Source organism: Stenella coeruleoalba (genome assembly GCF_951394435.1).
Source record: "Stenella coeruleoalba genome assembly, chromosome: 15".
Taxonomy (NCBI): domain Eukaryota; kingdom Metazoa; phylum Chordata; class Mammalia; order Artiodactyla; family Delphinidae; genus Stenella; species Stenella coeruleoalba.
This window is the reverse complement of record NC_137161.1, coordinates 22,875,053-22,889,664: the sequence shown is the minus strand read 5'-3', so window position 1 is coordinate 22,889,664 and position 14,612 is coordinate 22,875,053. Positions and strand designations below refer to the sequence as shown.

The 14,612-nt window shown below is 53.5% G+C and overlaps 1 protein-coding gene across 2 annotated transcripts in view; it reads left to right on the top strand.

The window, feature by feature from the left end:
• The first annotated feature begins 8,292 nt into the window (after positions 1-8,292).
• DLGAP4 (DLG associated protein 4) overlaps positions 8,293-14,612 on the top strand; it is a 200,710-nt gene continuing 194,390 nt past the window's right edge. For both annotated transcript variants that reach the window (XM_079945267.1, XM_079945266.1), the window contains exon 1: positions 8,293-8,417. The gene's annotated coding sequence lies outside the window, so the exon portion shown is untranslated. The remainder of the gene's footprint in view (positions 8,418-14,612) is intronic.

Sequence of the window (14,612 nt, the reverse complement as noted above, 5' to 3'; positions counted from 1 at the left end):
TGGTCTGGCCCTTTAAGGAGACGGTGGAACCCAAGCACCTCCCGTCCCAAAAAGCACCAGGACGGGCCCTGGAGGTGAATCTATGTTGAGGGGCAGAGAAAAAGCATTTCTGGTGTCACAGAGAAGGGACAGAACACTGGACCTGGCTGTGCTTTTGACTCACTTGATGACCCTAGAAAAGTCCCCACCCTCGTCTCTTGCCTGTGGGCAAGTAGCAGGCCCCACTGAGTGGGGTAGGGCAAGGAGAAGGTAGGATTGCGGGGAGGAGGCTGAGTTCCAGGCTGAGACTAGTGTGAGGGAAGGCACCTGGCAGAAATTCATTCATTCGTTTGCTCACTCATCCATTCATTCCATTCATATGAATGAACGGAGCGCCTTCCTCAGCCAGGCCCTGAGCACACTTCATTTCAAGCCCTCCTCAGAACATCCTTGTTGTGATATTTTTTCCCCCAGTGTACAGACGAGGAAGCTGAGGCTCTGAGAGGCAAAAGGAGTTGCCCTGGTTCACAAAGGAAGTCAAAGATTCTTTCCCAGTCTTGTCCTCATTTTTCATAGATCCCCACCACCTTCAGCTGAAAATCCTGATTCCTCAGAGGACTTCAAGGTTGTGATGATCCAGCCCTGGCTGCATTCTGGCTTCATCTTTGAACTCTGAGACTTCAGCCCCAATGAGCTGCCCACAGTGGCTTGCAAGGGCCCAGCCTGGCCTCCAGGCCTTAGTGTACATTGTCCCCTCTTGCTGGAATGTACACTCTGTCCTTCCTTTGCTCATCAGACTAAGTCCTGCACAACTTGGGAGTTACCTCTTCCCGGACATCTTCCCACACTCCCCCGACAGTTGGTCAGAGCCCCTCTGGGAATGGTGGGTTTTCTTGGGTCTCCCCTGGAGCTGGCAAGGCTCCTGAGACCAGAGACATTCCTCCTACAACTGTGTATCCCCGGTGCCCAGCATAGGGCTTGGCCCAAGTGGTATCAGTGAGCATGGAATGAATGAATGAACAAGATGAGGAACACCCTGGGGCTCCACTACTAGCTTCACTCCTTGTGTTCTCCAGACATTTCCCAGGCACCTCCTCCATGCCAGGCTTGATGCCAGCCCCAGGGACAACAATAACCCAGGCTTGCAATTTACTCTGTGGTTTACAACGAGCTTCTATCATAAAAGTCACAAGCACCCTGCAAAGTAGGTGCTCATGCTTATGTCCATTTTCCAGATGTGGAAACTGAGGCCCAGTGAGGTTGAGTGACTTGCCTAGTCACAGCTAGTACGTGACAGAGCCAAGATCTGAACCCAGGCTTGCTCAGTCCAGAGGTCACACTCCTTCCACACCATCAAGACAAAGCAAAACAAAGCAAAGGAATATGTGAATACTCAAAAAAATTGGAAAACATAGGAAAAGAGAAGGAAGAGTGAAGTCCTATATTCCGCCCCCCCGTCGACCCTGGGATATATTTCATTAACGGTCTGGGAATCTCCTACTTTCTTTTGCTGAGCCTCTGTCTTCAAGGAAGTGACTTGGTCAAGGTCACACAATGCAAGTAGCAGGATGTGAACCCAGATTGCTGGCCACAATTTGAGGTGAATTCAATGTGGCCTCAGACGTCAAGGAGCTATATCCAGTTTTATGTAAGAGATGGAAGCAAACAGGTATGTTTTACTTTGGGTTCCCCCCAAAAGCAGCAGCCCCTGAGACAGTGACTTGAGCACAGGTAGTTCATTTGGGAGGTGATCCTAGGAAGTGGGAGGGAGGGAGTCTGGAGAGTGAGACAGGAGAGGAGAGAAAGTCAATAAAGTGTGCATTAGCACATGGCCACTGGAATGCCATCCTGCTGGGGACCTTCCAAGAACAGTGGAGAAGATGCCTCAGAACTGTCTCCTTGAAGGAGGAGATTCCTGACCGCATGATGGAAGGATGCTCCTAAGGGCATTAACTCCGCTGCATTTCCAAGTTGTCCTGTGCTTGAGCTCTTGTGACTTCAGAAAATGCTGTCTGTTTACAACAGCTAAGACATGGAAGCTACCTTCACGTGCCCAACAACAGATGAATGGATAAAGAAGATGTGGTACATATATACAATGGAATACTACTCAGCCATAAGAAAGAATGAAATAATGCCATTTGCAGCAACACGGATGGACTTAGAGATGATCATACTCAGTGAAGTAAGTCAGACAAAGAAAGACAAATATTATATGATATCACTTATATGTGGAATCTAAAAAAATAACACAAATGAGCTTATTTACAAAACAGAAACAGTCTCACAGACATAGAAAACAAACTTACGGTTACCAAAGGGGAAAGGGAGGGATAGATTCTGAGTATGGAATTAACAGATACTCACTACTATATATAAAATAGATAAACAGCTAGAAGTTACTGTATAGCACAGGGAACTATATTCTGTATCTTGTAATAACCTATAATGGAAAATAATCTGAAAAAGAATATACATATCACTGAATCACTTTGCCATATATCCGAAACTAACACAATATTGTAAATCAACTATACTTCAATTATTTAAAAAAAGCCATCAGGCAGAAGAATTGGAGAGAGCTGTTGGGTGCCTCCAGTGGACCAGTGTCTGGGAGCTGTCCACCTCGTCTGCTGCTGGACCCCAAGGTGGGTGGCAAAACCATTTGTTATAAGGTGTTTGAGGCATGGTGTGTCTTTGCAATCATAAAGCATCTGGGGAGTCTACAGTTAACAATACTGTATTGTATACTTGAAATGTGCTAAGAGTGTAATCTTAAGTGTTCTCACCAGAAGAAAAAAAAGGTAACCATGTGAGGTGTGGACATGTTAATAAACTTGATTGTGGCGGTCATTCCACAATATATACATATATCAAAACATCAAGTTGTACACCTTAAATATATACAATTTTTATTTGTCGATTATACCTCAGTAAAGCTAAAGAAGAAAGAAAGAAAGAAATGCTTGGTAATACCAAGGGGAAAAAATAAAGTATTTGGGGTGACAAACTGGGAATGGGGAATGGGGCGTAGAAGTTAGGGAAGGTTTCCCCAGAGTAGGTGACATCTGAGTCGAATTTCAAAAGATGAGTATCCAATGGGGGAGAGGCATTCCAGGTCGAAGGACCTGCATAGGCTGAGGTGTGAAACAGCTTGTCTTTGGGAGAAACTGCAGAGCCTGTACCTGAGTCATGGGATTTGACCAGAATTGAATTAGGAGAGGGTACAAAAGACAAATGGTGAAGAGTTTTGAATACCAGGCTAACGCTGAATACCAGTTCAAACTTTCACCCCAGGTGGTAGGGAGCCAATGCAGAGTTCTGAGCAAGGGAGGGACACATCTGTTTTATAGAAAGTTCTCTCTGAGGCTGGTGTGGAGGATGTATTGGAAAGGGAGAGACCGGAGCAGAAGTCCTGGGAGGAGGCTGGAGTGGTCCAGTCAGGGGATGCAGAGGCTGAGCCAGGGCAAAGACAGAGCAATGGGGAGGCGGGGCCAGCCCCAAGGGCTGTGTAGGGGAGAGAGGGTTCATCGCATGCAGTAGGGTGAGGAGAAAGAGGCCAACCCTCACTGCCTGCAGGGGCCCTGGGATTTTCCTCCCTCTCCATTTCCCCCAGGGGCTGACCAAGGCTGACCAGATGCCTCGTTGACCTGGAGAGCAGTGTTGGGGCCAGGCATCCCCAGATCTGATCTTGACGGATATGGACATTATCTGATTTGGTCACAAGCCAAGACTCATCATTAGCTAGATGTGGTTACCACTCGGATCTAGTCATTACCAGAGCTGGTCTTTACCCAAGGCTGGAGGTTACCTGCTGCCAAGTGGACTCTCTCCACTTGGTTTGAGTCATTCTGTCCTCTCCTAGGGTCTTTCCTGAAGTCTGTGGCTCTGCATGGTCTGAGCTGGTGGCCTGATGGCAGGAGTCAGAAGAGAATCTGACACCCAGGCTGCTACAGCCTCTTCCCCATGATAACCCCTTTCTGGCCCCTGGCTGGGTCAGGCAAACATCCCACAGTCCCACAACTTCTGTTCCCTTCAGAGCCCTGACCGCTCTGTGCTGTGCTTGGGTTAGAACACACGTTCCCAAATGGACCATGCCTGTCCTCAACTCTCCCCATCTCTCTCAGTCTCTCTATCTCTCTTTGAGTCTCTGTCTCTATGAGTTTCTCTCTCTCTTTTTAAATACGGACCTCAGGGACTCATGATTGAGTTAACAGCATCCTTGGCTCATGACACAATCTCAGGATTGGTCCATGCACGGCCCTGTGTACATAATACAATACAATACACTATAAAACACAACATATGTGCCTGTGAACCACTGTCCCCTACCCACCCACCCCCGCCCCAAGAACTAGAACAGAAACAAAATCTGACATCCATTTCTGTGCTCCAGCCCATCCCATCCCCCAGCTCTCTGCCAGAGGTCACTAATATTCTGAATTTTGAGTTTATCCTTCCCTAGTTTCTTTGATTTTAGTCTTCTTACATGTATGAATGCCTATACAATTTATTTGTTTTCACTTATTATTTTAAACAGTATACTGTATAGAATGTTGTCTTAAAAAAAAAAAACCTCAATGCCACGTTGGTGAGAATTCATCCATGTTGTGTGTAGTTGTGATTTTAAGGGCTGTGTGTGACTATACCACAATTTATTTATTTGTTCCTTCTCTCGTCAATTGATAATTGGATTGTTTTCAGGTTTTCTGATCTTACGAACAGTGCTGCCGTGGATATTCATCTGCATTTCTCCTACTGCTCTTCAAAAATGTGTTGTGTTCCAGGGTCGGCATCACCTGGAAACTTGTTAGAAATGTAGACTCCTCAGCCCTGCCCTAGACCTGCCGAATCAGAACCTGCCTTTGAACAAGATCCCTGGGGGATTCCTATGAACACTGAAGTTCGAGAAGCATTGGCCCAGGCTACGTGTGCAGGGTTCTCTTGGGCACACGTATCCAGGAGTGGATTTGCTGGGTCACAGTGGTGTTGCAGTGTGCAACAGAGCTGCACTGATCTACATCTTTACCCACACTTGGTATTGTCAGACTTTCTCATTTTTGCCAGTCGAATGGGAATAAAGTGGCAATTCATCACTGTCTGGACTTACCTCTCCCTGATGACTAATGAGGTCAGGCAACTCGTGTTTACCGGCCATGTTTCCCTTCTGTGAAATGCCCTGTTGGTGATTTTTGCTCTTCTGGGCTCACTCAGCTCTACCCCTGCCTTTGCACTTGCTATTCTCTCAGCCTGAAACAACTTCCCCCTTCACTGCCCGGTGTCAGTTCTTCCAGGAAGCCCTCCACGACTGCTGCTCAGGCTGTGAGCCTCTTCAGCCTCACTGGCAGGAAAACTTGGTGTCGCTGTCCCTTCATTTCATCTCCTGGAGGCTCTTCCTCACCAAAGAGATCGCAAACCTTATGGCTTGGCCCCCACAGAGTTTTGTTTTTTTTTTTTTTCAACTTAGTTCCATCATTTAAAATTTGGAAAATTTTGCATTTTAAAAAAGCTGAAAAATTTTGTATTTTAAAAAATCGGAATTGCTGATTTATCTTCAAAAAAACAAGCTGTAACCCCACTGGGCCTCTTTTTCTACGTGGCAACAATCAGCTGGTGCTGAGTAGGGGCTGCCCCTGCCAGACCATGTGTCACAGTCCCCACACCTCCATGCTCACCGCCTGCTTAATGACCTGCCTGGGCTCTGTGAGCATTTAAGTTTGTGACGCTTGCCTAAGCACACCAGTTGTTTATTCCTCTAAATCTCTCCCATCCTTTTCCTTCTCCCCATAACTCTGTCTCTGTCCCCCCTCAGGCCTTCACACCTGTCCCCTGGACTGTCACACCAGCCTCCCCACGACCTTGCTTTTCTAGTCTTGCCCCTTCCAGTCCACTGACCATGTCACAACCCCACTCAAGAACCAACAGTGGCTCCCCATTGCCTTCCCAGGCATCTCCTGACTTTCTAAAAAAAATAAATAAATAAAGCAGGGACTTCCCTGGTGGTCCAGTGGTTAAGACTCTGCGCTCCCAATGCAGGGGGCCTGGGTTTGATCCCTGGTCAGGGAACTAGATCCCACATGCTGCAACTAAGACCCAGTGCAGACAAATAAATAAAGAATTATTTTTAATTTAAAAAAAAGCATTATTACATTATGAATATTTCATGTTCACAACAAAGTCTAGAGAACAGCATAACAAACACCCATGTACCCACCACCCAGCTTAAGAAATAAACCGTTTCAAGTGTAATTGAAGCCCCATCACATTCCCTTCCCTTTCTCCCTCTGGGTCACTACTCTCTTGAATTTGCTCTTTATTACTGCCATGTGTGTTTTTATGTAATACACTTATATTACATATGCATGTGTCCCTCAACAATATATAGTATTGTGGGTTTTCAAACTTTATATATCTGGCATCAAACTGTGTCTTCCCTCTGCAATTTGCTTTTTTCATCCAATGATGTATTAAAAAATTTTTTTATTGTATTGAAGTATAAAATTCATACAAAGAGTACACGAATCATAAGTGTACAACTCTGAATTTTCACGAATTGCATCAACAGTGTGTTTTTCTGAGATTTCTTTTCATGGACGCATGAGGCTTGCATTCACCTATTTTGAAGATCATGGTGTGGAGAGCTTTCCCACTGCTTGAGTTCATCACTATTTACCCCATCTCTGCTTGATGGATAGCTAGGCTGTGTCCAACTTTCCACTATTACACATGACGCTGCTATGAACATCCTTGTACAAGTCTCCTGGGACCCCTGTGTGAGGTGTTCTCCAGGGCAAAGCCTGCTCATCTTCAACCTGACCATATGTTGCCAGGTCACTGCCCAGCCCTCGGCTCTTGCTGGCTCCCAGCTCAGACAATAAGGTCTTCCCAACTGCTCCAGGCGGCACATTCTCTGTGGCCTTATTGACACTCTGCCCAAACATAAACCACCTCTTTGTCTGCCACACACTCTCCTTCCTCCCCCTGGAACTCCAGACTCACTTCTCCTTCCAGGCCCTACTAAAGCTGCCTCCTCCAAGGAACATGACCTCATGGTGTCATCTCCTCTGAGTGATATCCTCTCACCACAGTTGTCAGAGCCCATGAAGACAGAGACAAACCTAGACCAGGCAGTGGGAAAGGAGAAGGGAGGCATGGATGGGCAGCTAGGGAGTGTGAGAAACTGGGATATGTGACTGATTGCTCAGGGCTTTGATGGATGAATAGGAGTTTGCCGGGCAGAGATGGTGGGAAGGCATTGCAGACACAGGGAAAGGCAGAGAAGCACTGGAACAGACGTTTCTGGGATGAGGATGAGGCAGGGTGGGTGGGCAGTGGATCAAGCCGGAAAAAGAGCTTGTAAGGAGCCTTGAATGCCAACCTTTAACACCATTTTGACTCTGCATTCAACTGGCATTCTTGGGAGATGTGGGAGCCAGGGAGAGTGAACACATTCATTTGACACTTACTGAATGCCAGGCACCAGCAAGGAGCTTAACATCCATTATCTCCTTGTTTCCTCGATCCCAGTTGGGGATACTATACTAGTGTTGTTCCCATTTTAGGTGAAGAAACTGGGGCTCCAAAAGAACAGTCTCTCATCTCTGATCTCAGAGCCTCAGGAGAGGTAGGATGGGTACTCTGCCCGGTCCATCCGACTTCAGGGATTGTTTTTAACCCCCGTGCTACCATAGGCAAGAAGACACCAGGGAGAGGTTTCCGCAAGAAACAGGTCACCAGGAGGGGGCACACGTTCCCAGCGGCAGGACCCCTAGGTTCGAATCCCAAGGGCCTCCTGACTCGCACGGTATGGCCCAGACCAATCTCATCCTCTGTGGGCCTCAGTTTCTCTTCTCCACGGGGCTGGCGCTCGTCAACCTACGTTCCCGCTGACCCACTCTGCAGCCTGGAGTTCCAGGTTCCCACGCTACCGCAGCCCGCGCTGTGTGACCTTGTGCCAGTAGCCTGCACTCTCTGGGCGGCCAACCAGGGATCTCCAAGCGCCCTTCCGGCTCGCGCGCGACCCAGCGTCGCCGGCTGCGGAGACCCTCCCCCTCCCCCCCGGGGTTGCGGGGGCGTGAGTGGGGGTGGGCGTTGGAAACGGCGCCCCCCCACCCCCAGCCCCGGGCCGGTGGCTGCATCCGCGCCTGGTTTTGGGCGCAGCCGCGCGGCCCCCTCCCCCGCGCGCCTCTCCCCGCCCCCCGCCCCCCGCCCCCTCCCCGCCGCTCTCGGGGAGCCGGGGCCGCGCGGCTCCTCCTCCCGCAGCCGCATCTGGGGCGCCGCGCCGGTCAGAGGAGAGGCATGGGGCGCCCGCGGGCCGGGGCCGGGGCCGGGGCCGGGGCCGGGGCCTAGGCGAGAGGACCTGCGAGCGGACCTGAGCGGCGGCGGCGGCGCAGCGCAGCGGTCGAGCGGGCCGGAGGCGGCCGGGGCGCCGGGCGCAGGTGAGGGCGCGGGGGTGGCGCGCGGTAGCCAGGACCCCCTTTCCGGGGCCGGTGCGCCCCGTCCCTCTTCAAGACCCCCAAATCCGGTCTCCTCTCGGACAGACTTCCCTAAACCGAGGGGCGGCGCTGGCGCAGAAAAGCCCCCTCCCCCTGCCAGTTCTGTCTTCTGAGCCCCAGAACCGAGGGGGCGGCTCTGCGGCTGGGAAGCCCCCTTCTCTGGGTGGGATCCCCCAATCTAGGTCTCCCCCGACCCTCAAGCCGGGGGGCGGTGGCGCTGGGCCCGGAACCCTCTATCCGGGGCCGGGCCCCCATTCCACCTCTTTTTCCCGCGGACTCCCCCTTGTCAACCGGTTGCCAAAGCTGGGAAGCCTCTCCTCCGGCCCAACCCTCCATCAGCAGGGTGGACAGGGGGGTCAGGTAGACCCCTCCCCTGCCCACCAACCTTGGAGCTAAGGAGACGGAGGGTTCTGCCGGCCGGCCGGCCCGGGCATTCCTCCATTCAACCCAGCTGCTTCCGATCCCGCCTCAGTAGCCCCGGGAGCCTGCCCGGCCGGCTACCCCCTTACCGAGCTCTTTCCCCGGACCTGGCATCTGGGGAGGGGGCAGGGGCCACCCCCCCCCCACCCCCGCTGCATAGCGCCCCCTCCCTGTTTGCGTACCCGGGAGGGGCCGGGCTGACCTGGGCACCTGGGCTGGGGGGGTGCTCACATGGCTACTGGAGGCCCCCACGTGCGGCGCCCCACGGTGAAAGGGGGATCGTGTTCAGAGCGGGTGGCGGGTGGACCAGGTGGCCCGAGAGGCCAGCTGGGTTCAGATGTGCCTGGCCTGCTGGGAGGGGATATGTGCTACCTGGACATGTGATGGCCTCTGGCCTCTTTCGACCAAACCTAATGCCTCCAGTCCCCCTCCATCCTTCCATTCCTCTATCCCTTCATCCCTCTCCCTTCTCCCTTCTCCCTTCTTCCTCGGTGCTGCCTGTGTTGCAGAGGGGCTGCCAGAGACTGTTGATGTGGGGAAAAAAATGAAATAGGGGAAGGGCTTATGGGATGGGGAAGGCCAGTTGGGGGATGAGGGGGCGGAGGAGGTGCCCCTAGAATGGGAAGCTTCAAGCTTGGAAAGCAGGGCTAACCGGGGGGGAGGGTTCCTGCACCCACACCTGCCTGGAAGTGGAAATGACAGAGGGGGAGGGGGCTGCAGTCCCCAGCCTCAAGGGAGGCTGGGCTGGCCTGGCTCTACCCGGTTGCACCTCCCAGCCCAGCCCAGTTCCCTGGGGTCCTGGCTCCCTCTACCTCTGGGCCTTCGCTGGTGGGAGGGGGTTGTGTCTTCTGCCAGGCCAGAGGTGGTGAAGCGAGATTGTACAGGACCGTCCCAGAGAGGCTGTTGGAGGAGCCCAGTTTCTGTCCCACAGGGGGGACTGTGGGCTGCCTGGCCCCAGGGTGGCCTGAGGGGCCGGAGCCAGACTCCTGTGGGCACCAGGACTGGGTGGGGCCGCAGAGCCGGCTAGCCCGTTGGTAGCTGGAGTCGGGAGCCACCGCCAGGCCCCGGAACTGGGCTGTTGGCAGCCAGTCGGCGGCAGATGCCAATTGTATTCCCAGCAGCTCCTGGAGACACTGGCTGTGCACGTGGGGCAGGCGTGTGTGCTCGTGCCTGCGCCGTGCCAGGGGTGCGCCGGGACTCCTGTGTCCTCCTGGAGCTGAGAGACGGCCGCTGGACTTCAGCGAGTGTGCTTGTGTGTGGTGTCCCTGGCACCCGCCCCTCATTCATCCATCAGAGGCCAGGCTAGGCCTGTGCAAGGCGCTGGGGACATGTGATGGCCTGATGTGGTCCCCACCCTCGAGGAGCCCCTGTTTTGTCAGGGGGAGGCGGTCTGTGTTGGGCACTGGGGACGGAAGGCAAGGTCTAGACTGGAGAGGAGGTGTGGGGTGGAGCGGGCTGATGGACGGCTGTTATGTGGGACCCGGGGCAGCATTCCGCTAGTGCCAGCCTTGCTATGGAGCTGTGGGTTTGAGGGCTGTGCCCTGAGCGCGAGGCTGCCTGGCAGCTGAGTTGGTGTTTTTGAAGACAGGCTGTGCAGCACTTGGAAACTAAGGATAGATTGTGTACTTTGGAGCTTTCAGAAGACTCAGTGACGTACTGGATGTACCGGGGGCACCCACTGGCATCTCGTTAGGTTCTTGTGTGGTTTATGGGCCACTGGCTTCATCGGTGCCAGCGTTTCTCCGTGATGGGGAGGCCCTGAGGAATTGTATAGGGCACTCTGTGTGATGGGGGCAGGTGGTCTCTACCCTCCTATACATCTGTGATTGATTGATTGATTGATAGTTTCATTCATTCAAAAAAGCATTAAAAAACAGCACTGTCTGATTACAGTGCATTTAAACACTTTCACTTAAACATTCTGGAATGTGAATTCATAAAATCATGAATGCAGATTTTTTTTTAAGCACACAGTAAGTACTCAGTAAATGCCCACAGCTCCCAGGATGAAGCCCAGCCTCCTTCCCCAACTCGCTACTCCTCTAGCCACATCTTGCACCGCTGCCCCCCTCCCCGCCACCTTTTGGCTCCGATCCCCCTAGCCTGCTTTCAGTTCCTGGAACAGGCCAGGTTCCCTCCAGCCTCAGGGCCTTTGCACATGCTGATTCCTCTGCCTGAACCTCCTGCCTTCCTTCCCCTCATTTTCCTACTTAACTACTACTAATCATCCAGGTCTCCAGAAAAAAGCTTTCCTTGGTACCCAGGCCAGGTGTGTCCCTGTCACCACCTTTACAGCCCCACGGACCTCTGCCTTCACTGACCCAGTCACCGTTCCTTATTATTGGATGTCGCTCAGTGTGGTTGGTGTGGGGAGGGCCAGGGTTATGCCTGCCTCTTCATGCCATTCCCCTGGGGCTGAGGACAGGTCTAGGCCATTCTCAGTCAAGGACTGGGTGGTGGGGTATGGTGGGACCCTTGGCCAGTCCCAGTCGCCACCTTGGCCATCCCTGTGGGTTCCTGGCCTCCAGCTGGGTCTGCAAACCTAGAGGCATTTGGCTGGGCTCTGATGGGCCTGTGGCCTCTAAAATCCCAGTACATCTAGGAGCCCCCAGAGGCTCTCCATGAGGGTGAGGGGCCACACTTGGGCAAGACCCTACATCTTCGGTGGTGTGTCTGTGCCCATCTTGCCAGGCATTTATTCCTGAATCAGTTCATCTGCTCACATCATCACCTATTTACTGGTTCATCCCTTCTTTCTTTCACTAGGCCACCAGCTCCTTCACCTCTCCAGTTCCTCATCCTCCATTCTGTCTTTGGGCCACCAGTGCTTCCTGAGGCCTGCTGAGTGCCCACCCCTGTGCCAGGCATGGGGACCCAGAGGTCCCCCACAGGGCCCTGCTCTGTAAACTCGAGTCATCTGCCAGGCCCCTCTCAGGGATGGAGGCTGGGGCTGCTCGAGTGCTGGGAAGGGGCCACTAGTTAGGACCTGCAGGGAGTGCTTCCTGGAGGACACACACTGGATCTGGGGTGGGTTGTGGAGGATTCGAGGGATTTGGGTCGATGGAGAATGGCGGGGAAGGGCACTGCTGGCTGAGAGAACTGCATGGTTAGAGGCAAGGAGGCAGCCAAGTGCTGGGCAGGCTTGGGGTTGGCGTGGGTATGTGTCCTTCTAGGAGGAGGGGGCCTCCTGAGCAGGCTGGCCATGGAGGTGGGCAATGTACTGTCATGGTGGGTGTCCAGCCTGTGCCAGGAGCCTTGTTGCTGCCTTGCTGTGTGCTCTTGGATGAGACATGTCCCCTCTCTGGACTGCCTTAGTAAAGTGAAAGCTAGGGCCTGGTGAACTCAGAGGGGCCTTGCGTCTACCCACAGTCTGGAGTCTGTGATCCTGACATCCCGGGAAGGGAGTCCTCAGGGGCCCTCCCTCTTCTTTGCGCGTGAGGAGGGCTGTCCCACATTGGGGTTTGGTGGCTTTGAGGGGCTGGGCGTGAGGCTCCGAAGTTCCTTCTAATGGAGGATCCTGATGGTTTAAGGGAGTGTGGAGGCCGGCTCAGCTGGGAGGGGGCCCCTGCCGTGCAAACTGTCACCCCACCCTCTTTGGGAAAGGCTCTCACTAAGGAGGGGCTTCCTGTGTTGCACCAAAGACAAGCCCACTCCCCTCTTCATCAGACTCTTGTGGGGGGAACCCTTTAAAACTCAGGTGACTAGATTTTCTTTGGTTGTGGCCTCTGGGGGGGTGGGGGGTGGAGCCTGTTCTGCTCCCACACCCACTCCACAGTGTCTTCTGGGTTGCCCCAGGCCAGGACTGAGGCCTGTAGGGTGTGCGCGATGCTCTACAGCTTGCAGAACACATTCAATCCCCTCACCTTCTAACCACCCCCAGGGAGGGGTACGCATGAAAACAGAAATTGTCTCCATTTGACAGATGAGGAAACTGAGGCTCAGAGCAGTTGGGTGGCTGCTCAGGGTCACTCAGAGAGTGGGGATAAACCCAGGAGTCCCCTGGACCGAGCCCTGGGGGTGCCGGCTCCGAGGGCCCCCTTGCTCACGGATCGCAGATCATTTCCCGAGCCGAGGAGCGGGGCCCAGATCCCTCTGTGCTGGGTTTCGCAATGCCGCCTCCTCCTTGCCGAGCTGTCTGACGTGGCCTTTTCAAAAATGAATGGAAGCAAATTTTGTTTGGAAATTTTTGCTACACCCTATAGCAGGGCTAGTTGCAAAACCAGGCTTGGGGATCCCTGCTGGTGTTGATGATGATAATAGTAATGACAACGGATCATTGACTAACACCCATTCATGCCACAGAGCATCAGTGACCGTCGCCTAGGAGCCATGCACAGTGCTGGGCCCTCTGTTGAGCGAGCACCGCCTCTGAGCACCGTAAATCCAGGCCCTCCTTTTGTCCCATCCCACCCTATGATTACTCTCCCCACTTTACAGACGAGGAAACTGGGGCAAAGAGAGCTATAGTAGGTTGTCCAATGCCCCACAACTGGTGAAGTGGTGGCACCAGGATTTGAAACCAGGTGGGTTAGAGTTTAGAGTCTAGTCTTAGCCCTGTGTTATGGAAATTCTAAAGCTCCCATTTGTTCAACAGAAGTGATGGGTGGAGGGCATGGAAGGCGGGTATTAGGCCGTGGGAATCAAATGTGGGTGGCAGAGCCAGATCCTGGTTTGAGGGCACCTGGACATACACTGCAGGTGGAGCTCAGCCTGGTCTGAGAGCGCCTGATGTCACTGGTCACTCACTCAGCAGCACCTCACCTCCCAGGCCCTGCTGGAGGCCCCGGGGGAAGCATGCTGTTAGTAAGAGAGCCGTGGCCTGTCCCAGCTCCTTTAGTTGCCACTAACACACAGTTCCGGTAGGTGGCCCATCTCCCCGGCTTCCGGGGGGGACGGGGAGGTGACATGGGTCCTGAGAAGTGACCATGACTGCAGAACAGAGGGAGAACAAAGCGCTTGGTTCCTGGGGCCGTCCAATGACGGGGCAGACCCATCTCACAGAGACACCGCAGCCCCCAGGGCCCAGTCACAGGGGTGCGGGTGCTCCTGAGGAGGCAGAAAGCAGACACAGCATTTGTATTCCTCTCTTCAGCGTAAGAAGGCCTGTGCAGGTGATCCGTCTCCCGGAGTTTACTTCAAAAGTGGCTGAAGCGACATTTGGTACGCGAGGGGGTCATCTTTAGAAAACACATGATGTGGGCGGGTTCTGTCTTTGACAATGTAGAAATGGGGCCAGCATCCCGGCACATAAATGGAGTACAAGACCACTTATTGAGCGCCTGCTGTGTACCTAGCACTGTGCTGCGCCCCACGACAGGGGCTCAGAACCACACCCCGCTGAGGTGCTTGTGATCGTGCAGGTGGGGGTCTCTGTGCTTCCAGGTGCCAGGGCCGGGGAGTGAGAACTAGGCCTCTAGTTCAGACATTTTTCTTTCTGCAGTGACAGATGAGCCCGTGGCGACAGAGGTGGGTCCAGGAGGCCTTTGCTTTGCGGTTGCTAGGAGATAGGGGTTTGGAATTCGAGTGATGAGCTAGCTCGCTGCTGTGTGTCACCGACTGAATCCCAGCCCCTCTCTGAGCCTCATGGTCTCCATCTATTTGTGGGACACTAGGGGTTAAGTCTCCGAGGCTCTCCCAGCTCAGCCTTCTGTGATTCCAGGGGTGAATCCAGCTGGGCTTCCCTCTGGGAGCAGTCAGGGAGCCTTCACTGTCCTCACC